This window comes from Cyanistes caeruleus, chromosome 15, assembly GCF_971803275.1.
Source record: "Cyanistes caeruleus chromosome 15, bCyaCae1.hap1.1, whole genome shotgun sequence".
Lineage (NCBI taxonomy): Eukaryota > Metazoa > Chordata > Aves > Passeriformes > Paridae > Cyanistes > Cyanistes caeruleus.
The window spans coordinates 9,911,999-9,920,197 of NC_141715.1; the positions used below are offsets into that span (position 1 = coordinate 9,911,999).

Sequence of the window (8,199 nt, forward strand, 5' to 3'; positions counted from 1 at the left end):
GTTTCCACTGCTAATTGCTGTGCAAGGACACAGGTTCCCTGTTTTGGACATCTCACCCCCACTTCTCTCCTTAGGGTGCTATGGGTTTTGCTGACAGAGTTCCTAGCACCTCTGGGAGTCTCCAGCACTGTGGGAATGAAAGGAGAGCTGGATCCAACCCCTAAGGAGGGGGAAGCAGTATTAAACACAGCTGTGAGCAGAGATTGGTGCAGGTGGAAGGATAAAAGGGGCAGAAATGGAGGACAAGGTCAAAAATTGTGCCCTATTTCTCAGCTCTTCTGGGGCAGATGGAGCTGAAGTATCCTGGGACAGAAAGTTATGGATGAAAGAGAACAGGAGATTAAGCAGGAAAGTTTAGGGAAGGACAGACCTAAGTGAGAAGGGAATGGCAAAAGCAGGACCTGGAAGGTGACAAGAAGGAGGCACAGGAAAAAAACTTTTGAAGGCTAACAAAAAGAATGACCTGAGAGAATGAGAGTTACCAGAAGGGATGAGAAAGCACCTGTAAGTACCCGTGTGCTGCTGCTTTGTCTGCAGGGTGATTGTGGCTGAGTCAGTCCCTGAACATTTCATATTTTTAGGGGGGTGTAGATGTTTTTCCAACACAGATTAAGTGTGGTGGTGGCTCTGTCTGAGATCACCCAACACCAGGACTGTTCTCTCCTGCTTTGGCATTTGGAGCTCCAGCCAAGACAACAGAGTGACCCTATCAATTCCTGTGATGAGAAGCAGGTCCTTCACTGTCCTCCCGAAAAGATGTGCTGAAGAACATCACTGCCATACATATCTGCAGCCTATTATGTGATGAATGGGAAGGAAGAGCTCCATAATATTTCAGATTATTGCATCTGTCTGGGTAGCCTACAGATACGAGAAAGCCAAAATTCCATTTGCTTCAGAAATGGGAAAAATACAAACCCACAGGCTAATTCACTTTCACAGAGTTTTCATATGTTTTGTTGCCTTTTTTAAATTTTTTAAAATAAATTGGACAATTAGACTGAAAAGGACCTTTTTATTCTCTATGCTTCCTAAGCAATATTTGGAAGTAAGCTCCTTCTGTACTTGCATGAATTTAATTTAAAACTGTTTGTGTAGATCTGTGATATTAAGAAATGAAACACCTTTCCCACATAGGTAGTAGCATCCTTGCAGAATCAAGGATGTTAAAAATTGCCTGAGTGACTCCACTCCAGGCTGTGTTAACTCTCTTTCATGGTGGTGGATATTAAATGCTGAAAGAGTCTTATAATAAGTAGATGTTAGATCATCTACCTCTACCTCTGGGTACCTGATCCTAACCCCTGACAGACAGTGGATGTCTTAGATCTGAAACCCCAAGGTCTGATATTCTTTGTAATGTTTCCTCCTGTTTTTAATTGTAAACCTCAGTCAGTTCTCTTGGTTTTCTGCACCTGCATCTAAAATCCTTGGAAAAAAAACTCATCCCAGCAACTTAAACTAAGACTAGTGTCATTTCATTTCTTTGCCTGCTAAAATTAGGTTCCCTTTATATTATGTACAGTTGTTTACCATCATCCTGCTGCAATAAATACAATACTTTTGTGGCTTTTCAGCAAAAATCAGAAGTTGCTAACTTCTGGTGACAACTCCTCACACAACCATGTGGCAGCACAGAGTGCTCCTCACGTGGTGTGTTCAAAGTCAGGAATGATTTACACCTGTGAAATGTCACAGATTGCATGAAAATATAAGAAAATCAGTGCTTTTAACTGACATGCTGGGTTTTTTGCTGTGTCTTACCCCTTCTGTTGATTTCTGGGGGAGGCTAAGCCTCAGAGGAATTTGGGGTCACATGGAGATATTCCTCTTCCCTAGAGCAAAGTGAGTCCCCATGATCAAAGCAAGTGCTGGTGGTGACAGATACTGCCTGGCTGTACCTCTTCCTTTGTAGCCCAGGGCTCTGGCATTGATAAACCTTGTTTCTCAAAGATAGGGGGAAAAAGAAAGACTTTCAAAGCACTGAATGGGATCCTGCAATGCAAAGCCCAAGGGATGATGTATACCTAAAATCTTGAGCTGCTGTAAAATCACTCTTTCAAAGGACTTGAGCAAGTATGGGAAGAGGATGTTTGGCTTCAGTAAATGAAATAAGGTGTCTGAGTGAAAACCAAGAGTTCCTGAGGGTTAGGACTAAGCAAAGCCTCTCCATTTTGGGGTGTGTTCATCATTCAACTCTGGAAATTTTTGATACTGAGATCTCATGGCTGGGAGCTCCCATCTGGCGAGCACATGGTGACCCAGGGCTAGTGGCCAGGGCTGGCTCTCCTGTTCCCTGCTGCAGAGCAGAGAGGGGCTCTTTGGGGCACACTTCCACACAGATTTGAGTCACCCAGTACTGTACATGTCACCAAAAATGCAGAGGGGTATATCTCACCTGCCAAGGTGTTCTGCCTCTTGCACCTCAGTGGGTGAGAAAAGGATAATTTATTTAAATTCATGGTGGCTAACAGGATTATCTAACTACAGTTAAAATAACTTGATGAATTACTTGTGTGATATTTGTAATCATGACTGTGAGAACAAATTAGCTGACTGAAAACTGGAGACTGATATTGCTCATTAATAATGCATAGAGGGAGGCTGGTGCTGGGTGAGCAGTAGGCTGGCTCTGATCACACAAATGGGATCTTTCCATGCTAGAAATTCTCTCCCTGTGCAGAGATCATGGAGAAATTACAGGTCTGAGTGGTCAGCTGTGATTGCAGAATCAGGAGTAAGTGTTCATTGATAAGTTCCTGGTGCTCAGAGTACTGGGGAGCTAAACTGAGGACCAGGAAAATGCATGTCCATCCCATGGGCAGTTCGATAAGCTGAGGACCATGAAGAGCAGGGGGACTGAGGAGCTGAAGGATCATGTCCCAGGCAAATATATGGCCATCCCACAGAGAAATCTTCATTTTAAAATGTCTCCAAAAGCATGTGACTGTTGTCAGCTTCACTTGGACAAGTAATTCCAGAAAGGACATTTGAGAGAGTTTCCTTTTAAAGGTTAAGTGGTACCCTGGGCCACTTGTATTTAGCAGAGTGGTGCTTTCCTTCTGTTAGGTCTTGTTTAACAGGTCAGATAAAATGGTAGATGTGTAAAGAAAGCCCTCTCATGACCTGCATATCATTTAATAGTCATTGCCCTACATAGAAATCAGTCCTTGCAGCACAAAAGAATGGGAAAATCTTAAATGACTCAGGATTGCATTACCCCAGAGGATTTGCAGATGGCTTGGTGTGCCATCAGATAAGGATGATATAATACAAACAGGGCACGACTTGGATAATTGGGGGCTATAAGTGAAGTGACATGATTGCTTGATTAAGATAATAGTTGAAGCATGGGGAGAAGGAAATTATAATTTATATATTGCTGATTGTCAGGTTTATTTTAAGGACATAATTTGAAGATTGTCAAAATCAGAGAGGTCCCGAGCATATGAAAGTCACTGAAAGAAAAAAGAAATTTCTACCAAAAAAGAAGTGGCTGAGGCCAAGCAAGAGATGGGAAGCAAAGGCTGGAGAAGCTAAAGGCAGGAGCTCTGTTCTTAGAAATGGACAGAACCAGGAGCCAAACACCTGTTGTGGTCATGGAGGGCACCAGATGTGTCTGCTTCATCCTTCAGGGGTGGGTGCTGCTTGAACTCAACTGGGTGCAGGGGATCTCCTGCCCTTGCTCTTCCAGCTACCCTCACCCCTGTGCTGGGGACACTGGTGCATGGTCTGAGCCAGCCAGTCCCTCTGCATGGCTGAAGCCACCTGCACAGTGCCATCATCTTCAGCTGTGGGCAGTATTGAAAAAATTGATTTCTGCAGCTGAGGGAAATGATGTGTTTTCTGATAGGGCCAATGCATCCCAAGTGAGTATCTGCAACCAGCATTGGGGTGAGGATTTGGTGATGGGAAATGTGATGATGCTGGAACACTGCTGACTGATGTGAGACTGGGAGTGGGACCATCATGGTCACCATGGTGCTGGCATGGTCCACAGACATCTGCAGTGACATTCAGGTCTCCCTGTGTCTCTAGTGTCAGGGGCATTTGAGGGCATTTCTTCAAGGAAGCCAGTTTTCTGCCTGCATTGCTGATTTGTTCATCTGCAGTGTCTTTAATATGATTAATGTGGAAGGGTTTGCAAACTGATCAAGACAGACCTGGTCTGCCTGTAATTTCAGTTAAATTACAGTGATGTTCAATTTCAAGCATACCTTTGATATGGTAATAGAAAAAGCTAATTTAGCATATTGCACAGCCTCTGGGTAAAGTGGAGGTGATACTGAATATTGATCAGATCCAAACACAGGTAGCAATATTGGGGAATAGTGATAGATATTTCTGTAGAGTGTGAGTAGATTTATCTTGTTATCCTTCTGCAAGCTCATACCTTAACTCCTAATACCTTTAACTGAAGCTGTTGGAGGCAGGCTTTCAGCTTGCCTCCATTGTGTTCCCATTATGAATCAAAAGTTTATTTGCCTCTCCAGTTGATGTGTGGGAAATAATGATATGGCACATGAGCTCCCACCTAGCACAGCCACCATCAAAGTGCCACGGTGAGTGAAACTACCCCTGTGTTATGACCTTGATGCACAATTTAAATAGATGATTTTTCAAGCCAAATAAAACCTATCACATTAGGCAGTAGATGAGCCACCAGTATATGCTACAAATACTGCTCCCCCATCTCCTAATTAATAACACAAAATAGCGGTGGAATAGATTTATGCTTGTCAGCAGAGCAGTTAACTGTCATGCTGCTGATGAGTCAATGGCTTGTTGTACCATAAGTGCCATAATACCCAGATCTGGGCTGGGCACTAAGCTGTGATACGGCAATTTAGTTTTCACACATCATTTAGTTATGCTTTTATTTCAGATTATCTCTGTTTTTTTCCTTTTTTATTTCCTAATTTTATTTCATTTCATGAGCCTATAATGCAATAGGCTCAAAAGTGACCCAGGTCACAGTGAGAGAACTTGCTGTCACAGGCTGAACTTCAGCTGGGACTGTCCCTGCGGGTTTTGGAGAGGAGGATGCCTGGCAGAGCCAGGGAAACAACCAGCTCACAGGAGCACCAGCACCTGGTGTAACAAAGAAACAAACTTGGAGGTCCCAGGGATCCTAAAAGCAATATAGGAATGCCACCATAGGTAACTGAGGTTGCATTTGCTTTTCCACAATAGCATCTGGTTCAAGAATTCAAATGGATTGCAAAAGGAAAAGGTGTCCTGTGTACAGCCACATATTTTTCAGAGGAAGGGTAATGTGAAGGCTTTTAGGCTGTGCTACTGGAGAGCTGTTGCTGCTCCATGTGGGATTTAAAGGGGAATTTAAGAAGATTTAGGGAGTGCAGGAAGGGCCTGGGTCAGAAATTGGAGAACCCGAGCCTAAAAGGCAGAGTAAGATCTCCCATGTACTTGGGAGAGTGGAGGCATCTCTGTCCAGCAGCTCTTCTCTGTATTTCAGCCCTCCTGGTGATAGATAATTCACAATGAGTCTTTATTTCTGCTGCCCTAACTCCCCAAATTTTTTAAGAAGTTCAGCTGAATCTTCTTTGTACTTTTGATCTACACAAAGGAAAAATTACAGTCCATCTGGAGTAGGAGCTTGAAATATATAGAAAAATGCAACAAATCTTTTAGAACTAACTGCACAGTGTTTGATGGAGGGGGATGCTGGAAAAAATAGTATTGAAAGAGGAAATATTGTGTGTGTATAGGTAGCTGCTAACACTGCGATACATATTCTTCTCCTCTGAAACAGGAATGATTTATTCTATGTAGCATGGCAGCAGATGGTACCAGAGATGGTTCTGACCATTTCTTTATCTTGGTGCTGGAGCACACAACCTGTTGGGTGCAGATGTCCTGCATGCCATACTCAGCTCTCACAGAGCATCTCCAGTCTCAGCAGCAATAAGGAAGTTTGAAGTTTTTTCATACTCCTGTCTGGCAGTGTCAGCTCTGGAGTGTGGAGCTTTCAGGAAAGGAGAGAGCTGAAAGAGGGTACACTTAAATTGGATCTGAGGAAGACATTCTTCCCTGTGAGGGTGGTGGCACAGGTTTCCCAGAGAAGCTGTGGCTGCCCCATCCCTGGAAGTGTTCAAGGGCAGGCTGGATGGGGCTTGGATGGTCTAGTGCCAGATGTCCTGCCCTTGGTGGAGGACAGGGTGGGACAAGCTGGTCTCTAGGGTCTCTTCCAACTCAAACCATTCTGTGATTCTTTGAATGTCCTTATTCACTGAGGAGAGAACTGAGGCACTGCAAAAAGCATACAGGTGTCTGAAAGTCTCCACAACTTGGTAAGATAAGGCAGGTTCTGCTCAAAGTATCAGGCTGTCCTTCCCTTGGGCACTGTGCTAACATTGTCATGTACCCAATACACATTATGCTGAGTCTGCTCTACCTGAGTCAGGGAAACTGAGCTTGACTTGCCTGTGGCCAGTTAGGTCTGGTTTATATTCCCACTACCCATCACATATTCTTTGTTCATATACATAAGATAATAAGGCTGAAAGATGAAAATGGGTGTGCTGATAGAGAATATATAAAAAGAGCAGATGATGCTAAGTAACGACCATTAAACTACACAATAAATCCTTGGAGATAGTGAAAAACCTGCATCTGCTCACAAGGTAGAATTATTTCATTGCTTGCAGGCCTCATATGTGGAGATATGTCAGTGCATCAACATCTTCAGGGACATGTCCATAATAAAGATAACACTAATTTTCATAGCAATGTTTTATCCTGACAGGCAAAGGTAATTAAGTGGTTAAAGAAGAACTCAGTTTGCTACCTAATGTAAAAAGTAACTCATGCATTTTATGTCTCCTACTCTTCCAACTTTCACCAGTGTCAGGCCACATTGGTTTTACATTTACGGTAACAACCTGTCAGAAGATATGAGAAAGAGCATGCTAAGTATGGGGTTTCTAATCACTTTTCTTTTGTGTCTGATGTCTCAGTTATCCACAGACCTTAAATGTGATCTGATCATGGCTCTGAACCAAACAGATTTAATGGTGAAATAAAAGAATATATCCAAAATGAGGTGGAACTAACAAATGAAAATAATAAGGAAATTAAATGTCAGTAATTGAAAAGGTTTCTAATGTCTTAGATCCAGTACAATAACTCTCCTTTATGATTTATCCAACCTTGACACCACTCATTTGCTTTTGGGAAGTTTTGTAAAGGTATATAGATTGATATAAGTGCTATATTTTCTACACTTACTCTACCTAGACTAATTGAAAAGCTGCTGCAGAGAGGAAATTGGGTTGGTGTTGGGAGTTTGTGATTGTGCTCTGATCTTCAGGAAGCTGTGGAAAATCTCCAGAAAATTAATTGTTTAGACTTGAAAGCACTCCATTAAGCTGAGGTAATGGGCAGATTCAGCATTCCTCAACAGTGATATTGGTTTTCTTCAAAATCTTACTACACTAATAATTATTTCTGCACCATTCAGGCCCGCATTTTCTAAGTTTGCATAGCATAAATTGCCAAATTACCTCTGCAGTTGACAAGGCATCATGGCAGAGGCAGGTATATTTTAAATTATAGTAAGTTTTGCATTTACTGGTTTAAAAGAAATCACTGTCTTAGGGCAGTGGAGTCACCACCCTCAGCACTAGAGGGGGTGTTAAAAATCCCCATAAGAATAAACACGTGTTGAAACTTCATTTTTAATATTTTTCATACTTATGTGTGTAAAAAGTAAGCTTGTTTTTGGGCTAGACCCCTGTGAAATCCATCCCTTAGAGGACCACACCCCTGCTGTGCTGCAGGAACAGTCCCTGTGCTGTCAGACCCTCTCAGCTCTGAACCATTTCTGTGTCATCACAGAAGCATCACAGAATGCCTTGGGTTGGAAGGGACCTTAAAGATCATCTCATCCAGTTCCACCTTTCTGCCAAGGACAGAAACACAGGTTGCTCAGAGCTCCATCCAAGCTGGCCTTCCAGGGATGGGGCATCCACAGCTTCTCTGGATAACCTGTGCCAGGGCCTCACAGTGAAGAATTTCTTTCTAATACCCCATCTAACCCTGGCCTCTGTCAGTGTGAAGCCATTGTTCCTCGCCCTGCCACTTCAGACCCCTGTGCAAAGTCCCTCTCCATCATTCTTGGAACCTGTTTGGGCACAGGACGGGGCTCTCAGGTCCCCCAGGAGCCTTCTCCAGGCTGAA

The 8,199-nt window shown here is 43.1% G+C and overlaps 1 long non-coding RNA gene across 1 annotated transcript; it reads left to right on the forward strand.

Annotated features, from left to right (window-relative positions):
• Nucleotides 1-246: 246 nt before the first annotated feature.
• On the forward strand, nt 247-1,461 carry LOC147650369 (uncharacterized). Its single transcript, XR_015276643.1, has 2 exons — nt 247-504; nt 582-1,461. It is a non-coding gene; the product is annotated as an uncharacterized LOC147650369 (long non-coding RNA).
• Nucleotides 1,462-8,199: the final 6,738 nt, after the last annotated feature.